The sequence below is a fragment of the Dendrobates tinctorius genome, unplaced genomic scaffold (assembly GCF_039654945.1).
Source record: "Dendrobates tinctorius isolate UK_male_01 unplaced genomic scaffold, ASM3965494v1 ptg000003l, whole genome shotgun sequence".
NCBI classification, from domain to species: Eukaryota; Metazoa; Chordata; class Amphibia; order Anura; family Dendrobatidae; genus Dendrobates; species Dendrobates tinctorius.
The window spans coordinates 78595403-78621221 of NW_027361671.1; the positions used below are offsets into that span (position 1 = coordinate 78595403).

At 47.1% G+C, this 25819-nt stretch overlaps 1 long non-coding RNA gene across 1 annotated transcript in view; it reads right to left on the minus strand.

Annotated features, from left to right (window-relative positions):
* LOC141091811 (uncharacterized) overlaps positions 1-23615 on the minus strand; it is a 69629-nt gene extending 46014 nt beyond the window's left edge. Inside the window, exon 1 of the long non-coding RNA XR_012232594.1 lies at positions 23536-23615. This is a non-coding gene — a long non-coding RNA (uncharacterized lncRNA). The remainder of the gene's footprint in view (positions 1-23535) is intronic.
* Between the last annotated feature and the right edge of the window lie 2204 nt (positions 23616-25819).

Below are 25819 nucleotides of genomic sequence, written 5' to 3' on the forward strand. Positions count from 1 at the left end.
CAACTGGTAATACTGCATCGATTGAAAGTGACAGGAAACAGCAAACTATGGTTGCAAACTACTTCTCGTCCCATATCGATGTTCTCCCTCACAGGTCATTCCCATTTGACTATTGGGCCACTAAACTGGACACCTGGCCTGAATTGGCACAATATGCCTTACAGGAGCTCGCTTGCCCAGCTGCAAGTGTGCTATCGGAAAGAGTCTTCAGTGCTGCTGGATCAATCCTGACAGAAAAAAGGACCCGTCTCTCAACCCAAAATGTGGATGATCTAACCTTCATTAAAATGAACCATGCATGGGTTTCCAAGGATTTTGTCACACCTTACCCTGATGACACATAGGTTGCCAGAAAAATGGCTTTCGTTGGTCCTCCTCTTCCTGGGACTTGACCAATTTCGCATTTAGCAGCAGGTGAATGTCCCACATCAACATATGCCATTTTGTAAACCTCCCTAACTGGGCTGCCTCCTCCCCCCATGGCTGGGGTCACCACCTAGCGCATGCAACCGTGCGAGTGCCGTTGCCCTGGACAGGTGGGTGGGCCAACTCTTGGGCACAGGGTCCCTCAGAGTGCAATCAAGTGTCTCTGACGGTGGGGGTGCACACCCGCCGTCAGACACACCGCCATACTATGAGGGGCCCTGTGCCAGTGCCGTCGCCAACGAGTGGGCCCCCCCTGCTTGCTTAGGATCACAGCACTTGCAAAGTTGAAATACTTACCTCTCCCTGCTCCACCGCCATGACGTCTTCCGCGTCTCCTGACAGTGATATTCTGATCAGAAAGTGCAATGACATTACGTCTGTACGCCCAGACTAGTACAGGGATTCCCTAGCGAGGAGACTTATTTGAGGAGACTTATTTAATTGTTTTCAATGTTGGGATAGCAATTTTTGGGGAGCACTAAACTCTGGAGAATGATACAGTATATGGGGCCCACCATACACTGGAGCATTCCAAAGGTGGACATAAGACACTGGAGCAGCATTTACAGGGCCCATTATACACTAGAGCATTAGAAATGGGGCCCATTATATATGGAGCATTATTTGGGCCCATAAGACAGTGCAGCTTCATCCATTGGGACCAACATATACAGTAGCATTATGTGGAGCTCATCATATACTGTTTAAAACATTAAATGGGACCAATGATTCTGTATGGAGAATTACTCTGTATAGCGCACTATGCGGTGGCCATAATACTGTTTGGAGTAATATACTGTCCGTTTTTGGAGCTATTGGAGAATTTACCTCCCCACATTCCCACAGTCATTTCTACCTCCCATCCACACCCAATCACAACTTTCCGTAACCACTCCAACCTTATACACATTCGCCCAGCTCCAGCTTCCCCAGTCCCACTAACAGGAGCTCTGTGGAATGCTCGCTCTGTCTGCAAGAAACTTTCTTTCATCCATGATCTTTTTATTACTAACAAACTTTCCTTCCTCGCCATCACCAAAACCTGGCTCACCTCCTCTGACACAGCCTCTCCTGCTGCACTCTCATATGGTGGATTCCACCTTTCCCACACCCCCTGCCCCAGCTGCAAGCATGGTGGAGGAGTTGGTTTTCTCCTGTCAGATACCTGCTCCTTCACCCAAATCCCACTGCCGCCCTCTGTTACCCTACCTTCCTTCGAGGTGCACTCTGTGCGCATCTACTCACCCTCCAACCTCCAACTAGCTATCATATACCACCCTCCAGGGTTAGCCACCACATTCTTTGACCACTTCACCACCTGGCTACTCCATTTACTTTCCACTGATATCCCCACTATCATCTTGGGCGACTTCAACATCCCCATTGACACTTCCCTCTCAGCTGCAACTAAACTTCCATCTCTCACTTCCTCCTTTGGCCTCACTCAATGGTCTTCTGCAGCCACTCACAAAGATGGCCACACACTAGACCTCATCTTCACCCGCCTCTGCTCCCTATCTAGCCTCTCTAACTCACCTCTTCCTCTCTCTGACCACAACCTACTTACATTCTCTTCTCTTTCCTCCTCAGGTCCACAATCCCCACCTCAAAAACTCGCACACCCTCACAGAAATCTTCAACACCTCGATCTACACTCACTGTCTGAATCCCTCCTCCCTCTTACAGACAAAAGTTCCCTACACAATGCGGATGTCGCTGCCGCTCCATATAACACCACAATAGCTGTAGCTTTGGAATCAGTTGCCCCTCTCAAACATACCAAAACTCGCAAAATCAACAGACAGCCCTGGCACACCAGTCTGACCAAAGAACTGAGGCGGGATTCCAGGGCTGCTGAGCGGAGATGGAAAAAATCCCACTCCATTGAGGACTTCATCACATTCAAACAGTCCCTCACTACTTTCAAGGCCACACTCGCTGCAGCAAAACAAACCTACTTCTCATCTCTCATAGCCTCCCTGTCTCACAACCCTAAACAGTTATTCAACACCTTCAATTCTCTCCTCCGCCCCCCCAGCACCTCCTCCCTCTCCACTCATCTCAGCTGAAGACTTTGCCTCATTTTTCAAGGAGAAGATTGATAACATCAGAGACAGTTTTCGTCAACAACCCCCAGTGCCCTTCCTCCCACCTGCCCTGCCCTCCTCCCCCAAAACCAACTTCTCCACCATTACAGAAGATCGACTCTCCACTCTACTCTCAAGATCACATCTCACTACCTGTGCACTTGACCCGATCCCATCCCACTTCATCCCAAACCTCACCACAGTCTTCATCCCAACCCTAACCCATCTCTTCAACCTATCACTAAAAATTGGTGTTTTCCCCTCAAGCTTTAAACATGCCTCAATCACACCTATCCTCAAAAAGCCCTCTCTTGACCCATCCTCTGTATCTAGCTATCGCCCTATATCACTTCTCCCCTATGCCTCAAAACTACTGGAACAACACGTCCACCTTGAACTATCCTCCCACCTCTCTTCTTGCTCCCTCCTTGACCACTTGCAATCTGGCTTCCGGCCACACCACTCCACTGAAACTGCCCTAACTAAGGTCACCAATGACCTACTAGCCGCCAAGGCCAAGCGACGCTACTCTGTCCTCCTCCTCCTGGAGCTGTCCTCTGCTTTTGACACAGTGGACCATTCCCTATTACTACAGACCCTCTCATCTCTTGGTATCACAGACTTGGCCCTATCTTGGATTGCATCATACCTAGGAGACCGGACATTCAGCGTCTCCCATTCGCACACCACCTCCTCACCGCGCCCCCTATCCGTCGGAGTCCCGCAAGGTTCAGTCCTAGGGCCCCTGCTCTTCTCCATTTACACCTTCGGCCTCGGACAGCTCACAGAATCTCATGGCTTTCAGTATCATCTCTATGCTGATAACACAGAGCTACATTTCTAGACCGGATATCACCTCCCTACTAAACAGAATCCCTCAATGTCTGTCTGCTATTTCATCCTTCTTCTCCGCTAGATTTCTAAAACTTAATATGGACAAAACAGAATTAATCATCTTTCACCCATCTCACGTGACCCCCCCAACAGACCTATCCATTAAAGTAAATGGCTGCCCAGTCTCTCCAGTCCCACAAGCTCGATGCCTCGGGGTTATCCTTGACACTGATCTCTCCTTCAAACCACATACCCAAGCCCTTTCCACTTCCTGCCAACTTCAACTCAAAAATATTTCATGGATCCATACATTCCTCAACCAAGAATCTGCAAAAACCCTAGTCCATGCCCTCATCATCTCCTGCCTTGACTACTGCAACCTCCTGCTCTGTGGCCTCCCACTCTCACACCCCTCCAATCTATTCTTAACTCTGCTGCCCAACTAATCCACCTGTCCCCCGCTATTCCCCGGCCTCTCCCCTCTGTCAATCCCTGCACTGGCTCCCCATTACCCAAAGACTCCAGTTCAAAACCCTAACCATGACATACAAAGCCATCCACAACCTGAGTCCTCCGTACATCTGTGACCTAGTCTCCCGGTACTTACCTGCACGAAACCTCCGATCCTCACAAGATCTCCTTCTGTACTCCCCTTTTATCTCCTCTTCCCACAATTGCATACAAGATTTCTCCCGTGCATCCCCTCTACTCTGGAACTCTCTACCACAACATATCAGACTCTCGCCTACCATGGAAACCTTCAAAAAGAACTTGAAGACCTACCTCTTCCGACAAGCCTACAACTTGCAGTAACCACCGATCCACCAAACCGCTGCACGACCAGCTCTACCCTCGCCTACTGTATCCTCACCCATCCCGTTATAGATTGTGAGCCCTCGCGGGCAGGGTCCTCTTTCATCCTGTACCAGCCGTGACTTGTATTGTTTAAGATTACTGTACTTGTATTATGTATACCCCTCCTCACATGTAAAGCGCCATGGAATAAATGGCGCTATAATAATAAATAATAATAATTTGTATCATTTTCTGACGACCTTGTCAAAATTTAGGCTGTCCAAATGATAGACAGTGTTAGTAAATCTGCCCTTTTATTTCTACACAAAAGGGCAGATCTTTAGCACAAACAACAATGCCTAGAAATGAAACACTGGGCAGACTAGAAGTACCGGAATATTCACAAGCTCATGTAAATGTTATTATTTGAGCAAGAATGTTATAATCTGGAAAACTGTGTTTGGACTGCAGGAGAAAAATTGTGGCAAGGTAACAGCACAAACCAAGCCCCCATGACTATACAGCTGATAGTGATAGCCTTTATGTGTAACATTCTGCGTTACATAGTAACACACCATATTTCATGAATTCCTAGATTTTAAGAGTCAATTGCAAGTAGCATTTCCAGTTTTATTTTGAAATAATTGGATATTTAAAAATGTTCTGCAATTCTTGCATGTAGTTTCCCCTTCAAACTTCCACTATTTTATTTGTTTTCTGTCTGTGGATATTTCTCACAACTCAGTGATTGCCACAACTACATCCCTGTCGATATCCATGTGTAAACCAAACTATGATGACACTTGGCTGATACAGTTCTTGCACTGATATATTGTTGCAAACTATTGTGACAAAAGAGACGTTGTACAGTATATAGGACAGGCGATTGTCTAGAATATATACAGTTGTAACTCAGTCTCAGTATCAGGCCGGGTTCAGATGGCCATTTGAAAACTTTAGTCAGTCACATCCGAGATTTGCAGACATGACTGGCTCTGTCTGTAGCTCTGCAGATTTCTGTAGGTCTGTAGTTTGTAGTCTTTAAAGTGAACCTGTCAGTTGATTCAAGCTGTCCAAACCACGAGCAAATGACCCAAACAGCATAGTTTGAGGAGCTGACCAGGGACCATAGCAGTAGATGTGACTAGTCTATAACCGCACATAGTAGGCTTCTCCTTGCACCGTTGCAGTTGATCGACAGGTCTATCTTATGTGTATACATAGGGAGAGATCTGTCAACAAGAATAGTGGATGGAGAAGCTGACCGGGGGCAGCGCTGGATTCAACTTGACTACTTATAGAGGACCTCTCACTGGAATTGCAAATTTAAACTGAGTACCTTCTCCAATTGGTGCTGATCCACTGATTCTGGAACCGTTTTTCTTTTTTCTGCTGTGTCGCCCCATTCCAATGCTTAAAAGGGTTGTCTCTCACCGTTGTAATATATATGAGGGTACTATGGAATCTGATTGCGTGGGATAAACGAATCTGAGACCAAAGTTGAGACCAAAAAACTGTAAAAACAGCAAAACAGCACAAAACAGAACTGTTCAGCAGCTATGCCAGCGGAGCGCAACCTCTAATGCAAGCAAGTCCAGAAATTGTATGCAGTAAGAGTGCGACCTGCACTTATACTTGGTAGCCCAGAAATACGCAAACAGTGAAGCCGACACCTTTCATGGAAATCCAGTAATATGAAGACGGTGAACCACAATGAGAAGCTTTTCCAGTGTACTTCCTTTAGGGCTGAAAAAGTCCCGCAAAGTCCAGCACCGCAGCCGCACAGACACAGTTCAGGAGTTAATGTTCAGAACATAATATCAAAAATAGAGTTGAGCGACTTTTGGTTTTTTAGGGTCGCGTTTCGTTTCGTGAAACCCGACTTTTCCAAAAGTCGGGTCGAGCAAGATCGTCCGATTATAGGGAAAAGTCGGGGTCGTCAAGAAACACGAAACCCAATGTAAGTCAATGGGGAATAAAAGTCGGCAGTGAGAGGAGGACAGGAAACACACCTACAGTGCCCATTTGAATGCCAAAAGCATCAATTCTTCTTACTTAAGCTTGTCAACCTTAATTAACTTCATAATATAAGTTACGCACTGAAAAATGGGGGTTATTTGGCTAAAGTTGTGGGGGGGGATGGCTGGCTGCAGGTTTTCATGTGCCCTGGGCGAAAGAGCGCCCCTTTAACACATACCACAACTCATCATGCTCCGATACGGCAGATAAATAGCGGTATAGTACAATGAAAAATACCTCACTTTTTACATCTCATGACGAGGCCCATCTATTTCTCCATACAGAATCATTGGTCCCATATAATGTTTGAAACAGTATATGATGAGCTCCACATAATGCTACAGTATATGTTGGTCCCCATGGATGAAGCTCCACTGTCTTATGGGCCCAAATAATGCTCCAAACATAATGGGCCCCATTTCTAATGCTCTAGTGTATAATGGGCCCTGTAAATGCTGCTCCAGTGTCTGATGTCCACCTTTGGAATGTTCCAGTGTATGGTGGGCCCCATCTATCATTCTCCAGAGTATAGTGCTCCCCAAAAATTGCTGTCCCAACATTGAAAACAATCAAATAAGTCTCCTCGCTAGGGAATCCCTGTACTTGTCTGGACAGGTGCTGTAGCTTGCTTAACAGCTCGCCAGCCGTTCTCACGCCCAGTATGGATTGCATGTGATTGCACAAAGGTTAGAAAGGGTACCGTATCCCTGGATAACATGTATGGATAGCGTACACATTCAAAATATATGTCTATACAGCATGAGGCAGGCTGAGACGGTGTTAGGCCCAGTATGGATTGCACGTGATTGCACAAAGGTTAGAAAGGGTACCGTATCCCTGGATAACATGTATGGATAGCGTACACATTCAAAATATATGTCTATACAGCATGAGGCAGGCTCAGACGGTGTTAGGCCCAGTATGGATTGCACGTGATTGCACAAAGGTTAGAAAGGGTACCGTATCCCCGGATAACATGTATGGATAGCGTACACATTCAAAATATATGTCTATACAGCATGAGGCAGGCTCAGACGGTGTTAGGCCCAGTATGGATTGCACGTCATTGCACAAAGGTTAGAAAGGGTACCGTATCCCTGGATAACATGTATGGATAGCGTACACATTCAAAATATATGTCTATACAGCATGAGGCAGGCTCAGACGGTGTTAGGCCCAGTATGGATTGCACGTCATTGCACAAAGGTTAGAAAGGGTACCGTATCCCCGGATAACATGTATGGATAGCGTACACATTCAAAATAAATGTCTATACAGCATGAGGCAGGCTCAGACGGTGTTAGGCCCAGTATGGATTGCACGTCATTGCACAAAGGTTAGAAAGGGTACCGTATCCCTGGATAACATGTATGGATAGCGTACACATTCAAAATATATGTCTATACAGCATGAGGCAGGCTCAGACGGTGTTAGGCCCAGTATGGATTGCACGTCATTGCACAAAGGTTAGAAAGGGTACCGTATCCCTGGATAACATGTATGGATAGCGTACACATTCAAAATATATGTCTATACAGCATGAGGCAGGCTCAGACGGTGTTAGGCCCAGTATGGATTGCACGTGATTGCACAAAGGTTAGAAAGGGTACCGTATCCCCGGATAACATGTATGGATAGCGTACACATTCAAAATATATGTCTATACAGCATGAGGCAGGCTCAGACGGTGTTAGGCCCAGTATGGATTGCACGTGATTGCACAAAGGTTAGAAAGGGTACCTTATCCCTGGATAACATGTATGGATAGCGTACACATTCAAAATATATGTCTATACAGCATGAGGCAGGCTCAGATGGTGTTAGGCCCAGTATGGATTGCACGTGATTGCACAAAGGTTAGAAAGGGTACCGTATCCCCGGATAACATGTATGGATAGCGTACACATTCAAAATATATGTCTATACAGCATGAGGCAGGCTCAGACGGTGTTAGGCCTAGTATGGATTGCACGTCATTGCACAAAGGTTAGAAAGGGTACCGTATCCCTGGATAACATGTATGGATAGCGTACACATTCACAATATATGTCTATACAGCATGAGGCAGGCTCAGACGGTGTTAGGCCCAGTATGGATTGCACGTGATTGCACAAAGGTTAGAAAGGGTACCGTATCCCTGGATAACATGTATGGATAGCGTACACATTCAAAATATATGTCTATACAGCATGAGGCAGGCTCAGACGGTGTTAGGCCCAGTATGGATTGCACGTCATTGCACAAAGGTTAGAAAGGGTACCGTATCCCTGGATAACATGTATGGATAGCGTACACATTCAAAATATATGTCTATACAGCATGAGGCAGGCTCAGACGGTGTTAGGCCCAGTATGGATTGCACGTGATTGCACAAAGGTTAGAAAGGGTACCGTATCCCTGGATAACATGTATGGATAGCGTACACATTCAAAATATATGTCTCAGAAGGCAGGCTCAGACGGTGTCAGGCACAGTATGGATTTGACGGCCCAGATTACACAGCGGAGGAGCAGGGAGAGGTAAAGATTGCAAATGCTGGGGCCCTGCCCAAGCAAGGGGGGCCCACTCGTGGGCATCGGTACTGGCACTGGGTCCCTCATAGTACAGCGGTGTGTCTGACGGCGGGTGTGCACCACCACCGTCAGAGACACTTGATTGCACTATGAGGGACCCTGTGCCAGTGCCCGCGCCCAAGAGTCGGCCTACCCACCTGTCCAGGGCAACGGCACTCGCATGGTGTCGTGCGCTAGGTGGTTACCCCGGCCATGGGGGGGGAGGCAGCACAGTTAGGGAGTTTTAGAAAGTGGCATATGTTGATGTTGGACATTCAGCTGATGCAAAAGGCGAAATAGGTGAAGTACCAGGAAGAGGTGGACCAAAGCAAGCCATTTTTCTGTCACCCTATGTGTCATCAGGGGAAGGTGGGACAAAATCCTTGGAAACCCATGCGTGGTTCATTTTAATGAAGGTTAGATCATCCACATTTTGGGTTGACAGACGGGTCCTTTTTTCTGTCAGGATTGATCCAGCTGCACTGAAGACTCTTTCCGATAGCACACTTGCAGCTGGGCAAGCGAGCTCCTGTAAGGCATATTGTGCCAATTCAGGCCAGGTGTCCAGTTTAGCGGCCCAATAGTCAAAGGGGAATGACCTGTGTGGGAGAACATCGATATGGGAGGAAAAGTAGTTTGTAACCATAGTTGACAACTGCTGTCTCCTGTCACTTTCCATCGATGCAGTATTACCAGTTGTGTGAGCGGTATTTGAAAAATCAGTCCACAACATTGTCATGAAACCCCTGTCTCCAACGCCACTTCTGCTGTGTGCACCACGAACACCTCTGCCAAGCTGCCCCCGGCCCGTACGGCTCATGTGAGAACCATCACCGCTGCTGTGTGCTGGGAATGCCTCAAGCAACCGATTTACCAGAGTTGCTTGTTTATTAGCCAATATTAGGTCAAGGTTCTCCTGTGGCATGATGTTTTGTAATTTGCCTTTATAGGATCCAGGATGCTGGCCAACCAGTAGTCGTCATTGTTCATCATTTTGGCAATGCGGGGGTCCCTTTTTAGGATCCGCAAGGCATAATCTGACATGTGGGCCAATGTTCCCGGTGTCAATGATGCACTGCGAGTGCTGGGTGGAGGAGCACTTTCTGGCAAATCCACATCACTCCAGTCACGCACAAACCCTGTACCAGACCTTGCGACGCCAACATTTTCACTTGCCCCACGAGATGCATCCTCCTCCCCTAAGTAATCATCCCCATCATCCTCCTCCTCCTCTTCTTCCTCCACCTCGTCCAGGAGAGGTCCCTGAGCAGACAATGGCTGAATGTCATCAAGGATTCCCTCCTCCTCTTCCTCCTCATCAACATTGGCTGCAGACGCCTGCTCCTTAAGGTGCGTCAAAGTTTGCATGAGCAGACGCATAAGTGGGATGCTCATGCTTAGGATGGCGTCGTCTGCGCTTACCAGCCGTGTGCATTCCTCAAAACACTGAAGGACTTTACAAAGGTCTTTCAGCTTCGACCACTGCACGCCTGTCAACTCCATGTCTGCTCTCAAAGTGCCTGGCCGTGTATCCTCCCACAAATGCATTATGGCCTGCCTCTGCTCGCACAGCCGCTCCACCATGTGCAGGGTGGAGTTCCACCTTGTTGCAATGTCGATAATGAGGCGGTAGTTGGGAAGGTGGAGCAATCGCTGCAGCTTCTGCATACGAACGGAGTGTACAGGCGACCGGCGGATGTGCGCGCACAGTCTTCGCACCTTCTGGAGCAGGGCTGTTAACTCCGGATAATTTTTGAGGAAGCACTGCACCACCAGGTTCAAGGTGTGAGCCAAGCAAGGTATGTGGCTGAGTTTTGAAAGGGCTATGGCTGCCACAAAATTACGGCCGTTATCACTAACTACCTTGCCTGCCTCAAGATGTACACTGCCCAGCCATGACTCAGTTTGTCGCTTCAAGTACTCGGCCAGCACCTCGGCGGTGTGTCTGTCGCCCAAACACATCATCTGCAACACAGCCTGCTGATGCTTTCCACTAGCTGCTCGATAGGGGGACACATCGTGTGCAACAGTGGCAGCTGCAGATGGAGTGCTCGTACGACTGCGCTCTGTGGACGAGCTTTCGCTTCTGGAGGAGGAGGAGGAGGAGGAGGAGGAGGGTCGAACGCCTACAGCCAACTGTTTCCTATACCGTGGGCTAGGCAGCACTGTCCCACCACCGCTGTCCCCTGTGGACCCTGCATCCACCACATTAACCCAGTGCGCAGTGATGGACACGTAACGGCCCTGGCCATGCCGACTGGACCATGCATCAGTTGTGAGGTGCACCTTTCCGCTCACTGACTGCTTGAGTGCATGGACAATGCGGTCTTTCACATGATGGTGGAGGGCTGGGATGGCTTTGCGAGAGAAGAAGTGGCGACTGGGTAGGTCATAGCGTGGTACTGCATAGGCCATGAGTTCGCGGAAAGCTGTGCTTTCCACCAACCGAAAGGGCATCATCTCAAACGAGATTAGTTTGGCAATGTGGGCGTTCAAACCCAGTGTACGCGGATGAGAGACTGAGTACTTTCTTGTCCTACTCATAGTGTCTGGGAGGGTGAGCTGGACTTGAGAGCTGCATATGGTGGAAGTAGCGGTGGACAGGGTGGACTGAGAGAGGGTTGATGAAGGTGATGGAGTTGGTGTTCTTTCTGATGGCCTAGAATCAGTCTTTCGTTGATATAACAGTGGGATTCCCTGACTGCTGTGGCCTTGCAACGACACCTCAACATTTGCTGCTGTGCTAACCGGTGGGCTTACAGTGGGGGAAACAATGTAGCGTTGCTGACTACCTTCGTTGTGATCAGTTGCACATGTGGCACTTGAGGTTTGGTGTTGTGTCCACGCTTGCAAGTGCATGCTGGTTAAATGTCTAAGCATGCAACTGGTATTCAAATTTTTCAGATTTTTCCCTCGGCTAAAGGTCTTTGCGCACTTCTTACAGATAACCTTGGCCTGATCATGAGGATTTTGTTCAAAAAAGTGCCACACTGCACTCTTCCTACTTTGGCAGACATTTTGCGGCCTAGCACGCTGTGATCTTTTGACCCTCTGGACAAGCTGTCCAGCAACTCTTTTGATGTTTGGAACCTGTCTTTGGAGTGCTCCGGGCCTGCCAGATAACAGCTGTTGCGATGTCGATGTCTGCTGTGGATGCTCCTCATCTGAGCTATTGGAAGCAGCACCCTCTTCCCCCAATGGATGCCAATCTGGGTCAACAACTGGGTCATCCATCACCTCCTCTTCTATGTCATGTGCACCCTTCTCTGTGTCACCGTGTATGGTGGTATAGTGTGCGGGAAGGGGCACCTGAGTCTCATCAGGGTCAAAATCTGGCTCTGTACACTGCGAGGACAATGTAGTGCTCTGAGTGAATGTACCAGCAGAATCATCCATCAGCGGCTGTGCATCAGTGCACTCCATGTCAGATTCATCTTGGCCTGGGTAATTCACAATTTGACTTGATAATCCAGGCATGGTATGTGAAAACAGCTCCATGGAGTAATCAGTAGTATGGCCTGCGTCATCCTTCAATCTTGGTTGGGGTGAAGGACACAAGGAAAGGTGTGGTTCATGAACATGAGCCTCCAATGACGACTCAGTGCTTTTACTTTTTACAACTGAAGAAGAGAAGGCGATAGAGCTGGAGGCTGAGTCAGCAATGTAAGACAAAACTTTATCCTGATGCTCTGCCTTTAAAAGCGGTTTGCCAACTCCTAGAAAACTAAGCGTTCGAGGCCTTATGTAGCCAGACGATGACGCAGGGTCAGCACCTCCTGCATTCGGTCCTATTTTGCTCTTGCCACTACCATCAGATCCACCACCAACACCATCATTACCAGCTGCCAACCCCCGCCCAATTCCACGGCCTCTTCCACCAGCCTTCCTCATTTTTGGTAGAAATGTAGACAAAATCCAACAAACTATATAGTAATGTAAAACAAGGTACAAGGTGTCTATAGGACAGGGGAGATTTAGAATTTCTGCACACACTTGTGGACAGTGGACACTTTTGGATTGTGTGAGGCCCACTGATATCTGAGCGCTATGTGACACGCTCGATGGCACAGCTGCCTGTGACCAAAGTGACGAGAGGATAATGGAGATTTTGAATCTCTGCGTACACTTTTGGACACTGGACACTTGTGGATTGTGTGAGGCCCACTGATATCTGAGCGCTATGTGACACGCTCGATGGCACAGCTGCCTGTGACCAAAGTGACGAGAGGATAATGGAGATTTTGAATCTCTGCGTACACTTTTGGACACTGGACACTTGTGGATTGTGTGAGGCCCACTGATATCTGAGCGCTATGTGACACGCTCGATGGCACAGCTGCCTGTGACCAAATTGACGAGAGGATAATGGAGATTTTGAATCTCTGCGTACACTTTTGGACACTGGACACTTGTGGATTGTGTGAGGCCCACTGATATCTGAGCGCTATGTGACACGCTCGATGGCACAGCTGCCTGTGACCAAAGTGACGAGAGGATAATGGAGATTTTGAATCTCTGCGTACACTTTTGGACACTGGACACTTGTGGATTGTGTGAAGCCCACTGATATCTGAGCGCTATGTGACACGCTCGATGGCACAGCTGCCTGTGACCAAAGTGACGAGAGGATAATGGAGATTTTGAATCTCTGCGTACACTTTTGGACACTGGACACTTGTGGATTGTGTGAGGCCCACTGATATCTGAGCGCTATGTGACACGCTCGATGGCACAGCTGCCTGTGACCAAAGTGACGAGAGGATAATGGAGATTTTGAATCTCTGCGTACACTTTTGGACACTGGACACTTGTGGATTGTGTGAGGCCCACTGATATCTGAGCGCTATGTGACACGCTCGATGGCACAGCTGTGACAAAAGTGACTAGAGGATAAGGGAGATTGGATTGCTTTTAAAAAAGCAGTTTGCGGAGCAGTGGGTAAACAGCAATGCCAGCGTGTCAGGAAGCCTTAAAAGGCAGCCCAACAACCAACACCACTGATACACCACAATATAGCCTCCCCTTGCACTGCACACACAGTGACTTGTGTGTTGTGCAGGTCAAATCGCTAGCAGCAGAAGCAGTTTTTTTGTCTTCTTCCCTGCCTAACGCTCTCCCTACAGAATCAGCAGCAACCTCTCCCTATACTAAGATCGGCAGAAGTAAGATGGCGGTCGGCGTGCACGCCCTTTTATACCCCCTGTGACGCCCACCAAAGCAAGCCAATCACTTGCATGCCCTTCTGAAAGATGGTGGTGACCCGTGCCTAGGTCATCACGTTGCCCACAGTGTCCGTGGATCCTGATTGGCTGAAAAAGAGCGCAAAACAAACTTTTGAAACGCGACTTTGGCGCGTAAGTCGCCGACCTCGTGGCCGACCTCATCCTAGGGTCGGGTTTCGTTTCATGAAACCCGACTTTGCCAAAAGTCGGCGACTTTTGAATTTTTTCGACCCATTTCGCTCAACTCTAATCAAAAAGTCTTACGGACCACAGCAGTTCCAGAGATGTGGAACGCCACAATTTAAAAGTCTGGTCAGGAGGCAAATGTGGCGCCCTGCATCTTTACCACCACAAAAGGGTTAAATATGTACTGTTTTGCATGTGTTTTGTGAACAATGGTTGTTATGCTTTCTCTGCTAGAGACCACAACACACACACACACACACACAATTCACCTCACTCACTTACTTGTCAGGAGCTTAGAGCTTTGCAGACACACCCTAACTGAGAGGGGGAGGAGTTGAGAGCTATTGTTCTCAGTGTGAAGAAGAAGGAGGAGAAGAAGAACTGAAGAACTCTTGGAAGCCATGTTAGGACATGTGCTCGATCCAGGAGTGAGAGCTAAGAAGCATCAGGGTGTCAGCCCCTAGACCATCCATGCTTTCAGGGCAGGGTGGTAAGCTGAGACCGTGTGGGATTATACAACCAACAGCATCGTGTTTTCTCCCTGGAAAACTGCAACAACCTAGGATCAGTGAAGCATAGTGCAAGTGGGAACTTGAGCTGCTCACACACAGGATCCATGCTGCAAGTTGCCAAAGGAGAAATACACAGCGAGGCTATATCGGAAGTTTTAGACTCTGGGAAGCCTTGGTCCCAGAAGGGATTAGAATAGCAGGGTCACCGCAGAGAGAAAGAATAACTCCCATTCTGCAGAACAGACTGTAACCTGGTGAGAGTTGTAATATTTCCTCTGAACTGCACCTGAACTACAGTAAATGATAAAGTGACTTTCCTTGTCTCCTGCCTTATTACTCCGTGCCTTCTACTTGCATCACAATCTCTGGAGATCTGCCCTGGTTGGAGAGGGTTTTAACATCTGCACTGCCGTCACCATCTACTCCCCCAGGGATCATCTGCAGTGCCGGCTATACTACAGTCGAACGCTCCAACTGGCGTCACGAATCACTACATAAACTTTATCCCCATCCAATTCTACCCCTTTTACATGACCGCCCTGGGGCCATGGACCGGGTCACCGTCACTGTGACATTTCCCATTGAAGTTAACGGGCTCGGTACCAAGTATCCCACGGCCGCTCGGGCGCGTCATTTTTGGCATCTACAAACAGGATTCGAGCAGGATTACTGTGCATGCCTCTCATTTTGTCTTTTGTAGTTTTTGTAGGATTACTGTGCATGCCTAAAGTCCTACAGGAGCAACGACCTGCAGCAACTGAAATGGTGAGTCACACCCCTGCAAGGGATAACTAGGGTGGGGAAGATGTCTAATCTCAGCGACGCTCAGTGTGCAGCAGCTGCAGCTCCCATATTGACTCTCACCATGCCTTATGTACCAAGTGCAATATGGCTGCTACAGTACAATGGTGAATTGCACACCTTAATGTTGTGAGTTCATTTTTCCCTTCACTGTTGAGGTCTGATGAACTCCCTCCTCTAGTGAAGGAAGGTAGTGAGGCTGATTACCAAACACCTGGGCAGCTAGATGATGACTGGGTGGCTGGAATTGAGGACTGGATATAAGGCAGCCGACGCCCTTCTGCCTTGCTGGTGATCCTGCTGGATTCTTGGAGACCAGTCTGATTCCTGTGTCTCAAAGCTAAGTTTTTCTGCTCTGCTTTGTACACTTCAGTTTTGTATTTGTTTTGCCTTGTTTTTTGGGAGTTCTGCCATCCCCGGCCGGGGGTGAGCTGAATTCCATTTTTGTCTCTGATCTGTTGATCTTTTGCTCTGTCTTCAGAATATACCTGAGTGCTGATATAGTCTTTTGAAGCCTAGCGACTTCAGGGCCTGTTTTTCCTATCAGTCGGTTGGCACTTTTTGGATAGGGTTTTTGCGGATGGCAGACAGCGGCTTTCCTATCCTGTCCTATTTAGTTAGCTTGGGCCCCATCATTTGCTCAACCTATCTTTCTATCTGTGTTAGTGTTTTCATCTTGCTTCACCGTCATTATATGTTGGGGGCTGCCTATTGCTTTGGGGTCTGCTCTGGGGCAGTTTAGTTTTTCCGCTTTCTGTCTTTAGGCTATGTAGTTCTCCAGCTGTGATCGAGGGGTCTAGGGCACCGTAGGAATCCCCCACGGCTACTGCTAGTTGTTGTGGATAGGTTCAGGGGTCTGCAATCCGATAGCTGCCAACCTCTCTGGTTTTTCTGGACTTAGCTAGTATTTTGTTTTTTCCTCCTTCGGTGACTCATCATAACACCTTAAGTGACTTCAAAGGGAAGCTGCACAGCATGTTTGAAATTTACCCTATGTCAGAGGTGCTGCAAGTCAGCTCAGTGTCACTGCTCAGAGAGAAGTTAAATCTTGCCAGCAACTGATAAAAAGACTGTAAAAGACATTTTTGCTAAATTAAAGGATACTTTTGACACCCGTACTGCTTCAGAAATAAAAATGTGATTTTTCAGCTGCAGACAGAAATCACAGGACACTGTCAGAGACTATGCCCTTAACCTGCAGGAGGCACTGCAGGCCATTAAACAAATTGATCCAGACAGTGTAAGAGATGAGGACAAAATGCTGAAAGAACAGTTTATAGAAGGTCTTCTGTCTGATTCCAGTAAGGCACAACTGCGCATGATGTCATTGCAGAACCCTGACATGGACTTTGTTCAGTTTAAGGACAGATCCATACGTATATTAAGAGAATTTACCTATGTCTGCACTGAGCCAGTTAAACATCCAGCAGTTACATACCACCAGGGGGCAGTATCCTCACCCCAGGTTCCTGCAGTACAGCATGTGCAGATTCCAGTTGATGATTCTACTGCAGATTTATGGCTGCAAGTACAGAAACTGACTAAAAATATGGCTGGTCTATCTAAAACTGTTCAGATTCTCCAGACTTGTCCCCCCACAGAGAGGATCCAACTAGCATCAAGCCCGGATGATCTCCCAAGGCGACGGCCAAAGAGGATGCCACAACATCAGCAACGACTTACTCGCTCCAGCAGGAGAACAACAGACCGATTTGACTCTTGTGGAAGACCCATCTGCAGACGGTGCAATAAGGTGGATCACATTGAAAGAGAATGTCCTTTAAATGGGCGACCCCTGGGGCCGAGGACCACCCCCCAGGAGTAAGACAACCTGGTCCAACTAACTGGAGAAACAGGTTTGTTGGAGGACATCCACTTATACCCGTGGTAGTGGATGGTATCCCCTTCACTGCCCTCCTGGACACTGGATCGCAGGTAACCACAATGCCTCACACACTGTACCAAAGATATTGGACTGATGCTGATTTCACCCAACTTCCTGATGGTAACTTGTCTTTAATAGCAAGTAATGGTCAACCTTTGACACAGGTGGGGTACAAAGAGGTTGTCATTAAAGTTGGGAAGGTGGAGCTCAAAGCTCAAGGTCTTGTGGTGGTAGAGGTGGAAAGAGGAGAGTGTCCACCTATCATAACATTGGGCACAAATGTGATTGAAAATTGTTCAAGTGAGGTCATAACCATTTTGAAAGACATAGCCGAGTCGGCCCCGTACAAAGAACAGCATGCCCTCAATAAAGATATCAAGGCCCTTCTTCAGCAACAGCAGGTGGTGTTACCTGGTGGAGAGATTGGTAGTGTAAGGGTGAGTGATCCCCACTCCATTATGCTTGGTGCAGAGCAGTCATAGGCATCAGAGGACGGGACTACCAAGCTCTCCTTGAACCCGTCTACTCAGATAGGAGACCTACTGTGCTGACGGCCAGGGGAATTGTCGATGTTAAAAGGGGCAGGGTCTCGGTACGTGTTCTGAACTGTGGAGAGGAGAAAGCTTGCTTGCCTCGTTATGCAACCATAGCCAAACTTTTCACAGTCAGCAACAATGATATTCAGGCTGTAGAACCCTTGGATCCGTCCGAAACGACGGATGGCAAAGGCTCTTCTGTTCAGATGGAGGAATGGTTCCAAAAGATACATGTTGACACCGACTCCACTCTTGTACATCGGAAAAATGGAGTGCAGCGGGTGGTGCAAGAATACGAGAGGGTTTTCAGTAAGCATCCCTTGGATGTTGGGCAGGCAAAAGAGTTTCAACATAACATCCCCACAGGAGATCACCCACCTATCAAAGAAAGGTATCATCCTGTACCTCCAGCTCATTATCAGTGTGCAAAAGGTATGCTAAAGGAAATGAAACAAGCAGGGGTAATCAGAGATAGCTACAGTCCTTGGGCAGCTCAACTGGTGTTAGTCAAAAAGAAAGATGGTACAATGCGCATGTGTGTAGATTACAGACAACTTAACAAAATTACTCACAAAGATGCATACCCCTTACCGCGCATAGAGGAGTCTCTAGCAGCACTAAAATCAGCTAGGTACTTCTCAAGAGTCCCCTGATTGAGTGGAATGCTAGTTTGGATGAGTCATTCAACAGCCTTAAGCAAGCACTTACTGGAGAAGAGATCTTAGCGTATCCAGACTATGATCAGCCGTTTATCCTGCACACCGATGCCAGCAATGTTGGGTTAGGAGCTGGCCTATCTCAAGTGCAGCAGGGTAAGGAGAAAGTCATTGCTTATGCCAGTTGGAAGCTTCGTCCTACTGAGAGGAACCCTACCAAATATAGCTCCTTCAAGCTAGAATTCTTGGCTGTCGTCTGGGCAGTGACCGAGAGGTTCAAGCACTATTTGGCCTCATTCAAATTTACCATCTACACGGACAACAATCCGTTGACCCATCTGGAGACTGCCAGGCTCGGCACCTCGGCACAAAGATGGATGGCTCATTTGTCCAATTATGAGTTTGTCATTAAATACCGAGCTGGCACTGAAAACGCCAATGCTGATGCTTTGTCCTGTATGTCAAATGCTCCTGATCAAGCAGAAGATCTAGAAGACCTGGAAGAAATAGAGATGATGGCATTCCACCGCCACAGTGCCTCCCAAGACTCAAACCACGTGATAGGGTAAAGTCTTGCCGTTCACGAAGTTTCCCTTAATCCACTACCTCACCATGGTTGAGCAGAGACGCAGAGCAGTGACCCAGCTATATGTATGGTCAAAGAACTTCATCTCCAGCTCCTGATGTGCCTGCAGAGGTCCAACAGTTGTGGAAAGAGAGAAAGAAGCTGTTCCTTTATGAAGGCAAGTTGATCTATTAACCCACGTACGCATGAACTGGTATGGCAGATCGTGTTCCCCAAAAAGGACGTGCCCATGGTCTTAGAAGCTTACCACAATCAAGTGGGACACTTTGGTTGGAAAAAGTTGGAATTAGTCATTCGCGACCGCTTCTTCTGGACAGGTATGAGATGGTCCATTGAACAGTGGTGTAGGGAATGCAGCCCATGTAATCTCAGAAGAAAGAATTCTGCCAATCAAAGGGCCCCCTTGAAGCCCATCATCACTAAACAACCTTTGGATGTGGTGGCCCTAGACCACGTGCAACTAACCCTGAGCCAATCAGGGTATACCTATGCCTTAACAATAGTGGATCACTATTCCCGTTTCCTAGTGCTCATTCCTGTGAAAGAACAAACAGCAAGAACAGCTACAAAGGCATTCCAGGAATATTTCTGCAGACCTCATGGCTACCCAGATCAAGTGCTGACAGACAGAGGTCCAGCCTTCGAAGCAGAAGTCTTTCAAGAATTTTGCTCCCTCTATGGATGTAAAAAGATCAGAACTAAACCATACCATCCACAAGGCAATGGTCTTTGCGAAACACTAAATCATCTGGTGATCAATTCATTGCAGATCCTACCACTAGAAGAAAGGAACCAATGGCCTGAGAAATTGCCTGATTTGATTGAAACGTACAACCATATCCCAATCAGCGCAACAGGATATGCCCCAGCTTTCTTGATGCATGCACGTCCAGGTAAACTCCCCATCGACCTGGAAATGGGAGTCCTAACTCCTGAAACCATATCCAGCCAATTGGACACTGATTGGAATACAGAAAGACAACTGCAGTATCAAAAAGTTCAACAATGTGTAGAGGAAAGTCTTGCGCAAGCTAGGCAAAAACAGGAAAGGAACTTTAATAGAGATGCTGTGGCAAATCCCTTACCAACAGGTGAACAAGTGCTGAAGAAAAAGAGAAGAAACCACAAGTTAGATGACCAATGGGAGGCTCAGCCTTACACTATTCAACCATCTAGCTCTAACAACAGCAAAGTATATACATCTCCAAAGATGGCAGAAAAACGTGTACTACGGTATCCAGAGACAATCTGAAAGTATGTCCAGCACAATTACGTGAAAAAGTTGAGACTCAGGAAGATTCTCAGCTAAAAGAAAAGACTGATACCAAGATTCGCACTGTTCTAAGTGAATTCCCTAGTTCTTGGCTACAAGTTAACAATGCAGTGGTAGTTCCAGTGATGGTGTTCCCACAAAGGTCTTTACCAGAGACACCAAATTGCTCTGGAAGCGATGAATCGCTAATGCTAACCACTAACGCTGTGCATGAGGAACAAACAAAAAACTTGCCCACAGTCAGCAGTGAACCTGTTGTACCCATGGTAGGTTCAAAGATTCGTAGGCTGCCTAGTATTCCTATCTTGCGCAGATCACAGCGTAGCACACAGGGCCAAACCCCTTCTTGCTATAGAAATGATTTATAGAAATGATTTGTAAAATATGCTAAGATTAATAAGTTAGTTTTGAGTTGTACTTACATTGAACTTTGCCTTAGGTAACGTTACTAAAGATGTTAAACAATTTGTGCCCACATGGACAAATGTGAGATTTCAGTAGTTACAATGCCTTTTTCTACTACAAGAACTCTTGTAAAGACTCTTAAACTTGAGAAGAAAAACTGTTCATCATGCCTTGGCAGGAAGCCATCTAAAACAGCCAGTGCAGTGAATTTTCTATTATGGTCTGTGTGCCCTGCAGCTGCACTCAGGGATGATCCAACAAATCAGAAGTGGCTTTGGGCTGTAATCCACGACTCAACTCAGTTGCTGGGACTGTTTACTTATACTCAGGTTAAATGTTGTGTCATTTGTTATATGCTTATGTTCCTTGTGTAGCCCGAGGACGTGCTACATTTAACTGGGGGAATGTGGCACCCTGCATCTTTACCGCCACAAAAGGGTTAAATATGTACTGTTTTGCATGTGTTTTGTGAACAATGGTTATTATGCTTTCTCTGCTAGAGACCACAACACACACACACACACAATTCATCTCACTCACTTACTTGTCAGGAGCTTAGAGCTTTGCAGACACACCCTAACTGGGAGGGAGAGGAGTTGAGAGCTGTTGTTCTCAGTGTGAAGAAGAAGGAGGAGAAGAAGAATTCTTGGAAGCCATGTTAAGACATGTGCTCGATCCAGGAGTGAGAGCTAAGAAGCATCAGGGTGTCAACCCCTAGACCATGCATGCTTTCAGTGCAGGGTGGTAAGCTGAGACTGTGTGGGATTATACAACCAACAGCATCGTGTTTTCTCCCCGGAAAACTGCAACAACCTAGGATCAATGAAGGATAGTGCAAGTGGGAACTTGAGCTGCTCACACACAGGATCCATGCTGCAAGTTGCCAAAGGAGAAATACACAGCGAGTAGAGGCTATATTGGAAGTTTTAGACTCTGGGAAGCCTTGGTCCCAGAAGGGATTAGAATAGCAGGGAGCTTACATTGAGTCACCACAGAGAGAAAGGATAACTCCCATTCTGCAGAACAGACTGTAACCTGGTGAGAGTTGTAATATTTCTTCTGAACTGCACCTGAACTACAGTAAATGATAAAGTGACTTTCCTTGTCTCCTGCCTTATTACTCCGTGCCTTCTACTTGCATCACAATCTCTGGGGTCTGCCCTGGTTGAAGAGGGTTTCAACATCTGCACTGCCGTCACCATCTACTCCCCCAGGGATCATCTGCAGTGCCAGCTATACTACAGTCGAACGCTCCAACTGGCGTCACGAATCACTACATAAACTTTATCCCCATCCAATTCTACCCCTATTACATGACCGCCTGGGGCGACGGACCAGGTCACCGCCACTGTGACATCTCTCATTGAAGTTAACGGGATCGGTACCGAGTATCCCACGGCCCCTTGGGCGCGTCATAAGCACAGCCAGAATCAGGAAGCAGCAAAGGGGACTGAAGGCAGCTGGAAATGATGAGGCAGAGCACAGAGTAAATGAGCAGCAGTAGGAACTCCAGAAGCAAATCAGGAGGAAGTTCAGAAGCCACCACAACAAAATACTCAGGCAAGGAGTCTTTGATGACCCGGACTTAAATAACAGGACTGACAGGAAGTTCAAGGACAGGGCGAAGTACCAGACTCCATCTTGGACGAGGGCAAAACAGGCTCCATGAAACATCTGAAAACCTTACAACCATATTCACCCACATAAAATAATATCAGTCTGTACTGTACTTACCTTCAGTGCTGGTGCCATTCCAGCAACATCGGCACTGGGTCTCCCAGGGGTCACATGAGTCTCCAGCAGAAACTCTCACTTTTTCCTAATGTGAGTTTCGTCCTAAGGAAGTTAACTAAAGCTGCTCATTAGCCGCCGCTGATTCACTGTAGGGTTCATGTGACCTAACAGAATTCCGCAAGCACTGGGAGAACGATGCTGACGTTACTGGGACGGTTCTGGTACTGGAGGTAAGTACATACTGTGGGGGAATATGGTGATAGAGAAGGGGTTGTCCAAATAGTGAACAATTACATATGCTCAGGGCTGCCACTAGGAATTTCAGGGCCCCATACTGGCAACATTTTCAGGGCCCCTTTGACACTCTGCCCAGGCTCCACCCCAGTCCGGCTTCCACCCCTTGAATTGTCCAAAGCCCCACCGCTCTCTCGAAAAACTCCACTTCTCACCAGTCACACATTAACAGTGCCCATCAGCAGATCATACATATAACCAGCAGCATTTGTTTTGGCCAAAAGATTTTTTAAGCCGCCACCATGACACGGTAGACTCTTTTGGTCGGGCCCTACTGTAATCTATTAAACATTTATTAAAATATGCAATACAATTTAGGTATATTTTTAAATTTTTAACATGACCAATAGTATACCACCGTACCATGACCAGACCACATATTATCACCACATGGTGACTAATAATACCACATACAAGGAACAAATACCACCACACCATGGCCGGAGAGCATATTACCACCACTTTGTGACTGAATGCTACAATACTGATCAGTAATAAAAAAACACATTACTAATATCACCATAGGTGCCATTATACACAGGAGATCTGTACTTAGTATGCAGTGTCAGTGTAAAGGTAATACAGTGATCACTGGTGACATTGTACACAGGAGCTCAGTATATAGTGTATAATGTAAAGGTAATACAGTGATCACTGGTGACATTGTACACAGGACTGCTGTATATAGTATACAGTGTATAGTATCAGTGTATAGGTAACACACTGACTCACCAGTGACGCCTCTAGACGAAGTCTTTCATCTTCATCCAGCACAGATCGACATCACTTCTTCCAGCCAAGGCTCATCTCTGCAGGAAATAACACAGTTATCTAGAGCACAGCTTGCAGAACACATTACTTATTTTTTCCTCAACTTCTACACTACACCAAATGAAGAAAAAAAGGCAACATAGTATCACTCTGCACAGTAATAGGACAGCCTCCCCACTTAAAGCAGTATACGCAAAAAAAAATAAATGAATACATCACTGCAGTAATAATATCCCTTAATAAGCCCTATGGTAATAATATCCCCCATCCTGGCCCCCGTGTATCTCATTCCTGGCTCCAGCCATATGTTCTCCCATCCTGGCCTCATGAGTATCCATTCTGCCCCATATGATCTCCCCATCCTGCCCTATCTGTCCCATGATCCTGCCACAACTGTCCCATTACCCTGCACCATCTGTCCCATTATCCTGCCCCATCTGTCCCATAATCCTGCCCCATCTGTCACATGAGCCTGCCCCATCTGTCTCATGATACTGTCCCACGAATCTGCACCATCTGTCTCCATCCTGCCCCGTGATCCTGCCCCATCTATCTCCATCCTGCCCCATCTGTCTCCATCCTGCCCCATATTCCTGCCCCATTTGTCTCCATCCTGCACTGTTGTGAGTTCATTTTCCCCTTCACTACTGAGGCCCGAGGAACTCCCTCTTCTGGTAAAGAAAGGTAGTGAGCCTGATTATCAAACACCTGAGTCTGATGATGATGACTAGCTGAGTGGAGTTACTGACTGGATATAAGGCTGCCGACGCCCTTCTGCCCTGCGGGTGATTTCTCTGTGGGATCCTTGGAGATCAGTCTGAATTCCTGCTCCTCTAAAGCTAAGTTTTCTGCTCGGCCTTTTGCATTTGTGCTTAGACTTTGTTTTGCTTTGTTTTTCTGGATTTCTGCCATTCCCTGCTGGGGTGTGCTGAATTCCTTTAGCTCTGTCTTCTGAAAATACCTGAGTGCTGATTTAGTTTTTGAAGCCTAGCTGCTTCAGGGTCTTTTTCATATCAGCTTGTTGGCTTATGTCTTTGATAGGGTTTTGGCAGATTGCAGACAGCAACCTTCCTTTCCTGTTCTGTTTAGCTAGCTTGAGCCCCATCGTTTGCTCAGCCTATCTTTCTATCTGTGTGAGTGTTTTTTCATCTTGCTTCACCGTCATTATATGTTGGGGGCTGCCTTTTACTTTGGGGTCTGCTCTGGGGCAGTTTAGATTTCCTTTTCTGTCTTTAGGCTATTTAGCGCTCCGGCTGTGATCGAGGGGTCTAGGGCATCGTAGGAACCCCCCACGGCTACTGCTAGTTATGTTGATAGGTTCAGGGGTCTGCAATCTGATAGTTGCCAACTTCTCTGGTTTTCTGGACGTAGCTTCTATTTTTGTGTCTGCCTCCTACGGTGACTCAATCATAACAGAATCACCCGTCATACCGCAGATCCTAGGGTACTCAATAGCAGGAAAGAATTGTAAAAAAAAAAAGTGTGTATATTTTTTCCTCTATATCTCTGAGGCCGTAGGGGGAATTTTTTTTTTCTCTCAATGGAGATAAAGCAATTGTTTGATCGTGTGGAGCAGCTCGCTGCGGAAGTGCGGGGAATTTCCGCCCACCTTGCTCATTCACATGCTGCTGAACCAAAGATTCCTACACCTGATGTATTTTTTGGGGATCGGTCTAAATTTTTGAATTTCAAAAATAATTGTAAGTTATTTTTTGCTTTGAAGCCTAACTCGTCAGGGAGCTCCGCGCAGCAGGTTAAAATTGTCATCTTTTTGCTGCGTGGCGATCCCCAGGATTGGGCGTTTTCTTTGAAACCAGATGATCCTATTCTGACTAATGTGAACGCATTTTTTCAGGCCTTGGGGTTGTTGTATGACGAACCTAATGCCATTGATCAGGCTGAAAAGACCCTGCTGTCATTGAACCAGGGTCGTGATTCTGCAGAATTGTACTGTCGAAAATTCCGAAAGTGGGCAGTACTTACTACCTGGAGTAATAATGCCTTGGCTGCTCTCTTTCGGAAGGGGTTGTCAGAAGCCGTAAAAGATACTATGGTGGGATTTCCTGTTCCCTCTGGTCTTGACAATTCTATGTCATTAGCCATTCAGGTCGATCGGCGTTTGCGCGAACGCAAAGCTGCACGAGAGGTGTTGCCACCTGTTGAACAAATGTCTGAACCTATGCAATGTGATAGAGTTTTTTCCAGAGAGCAGCGTCAGGAGTTCAGAAGGCGTAATAAGTTGTGT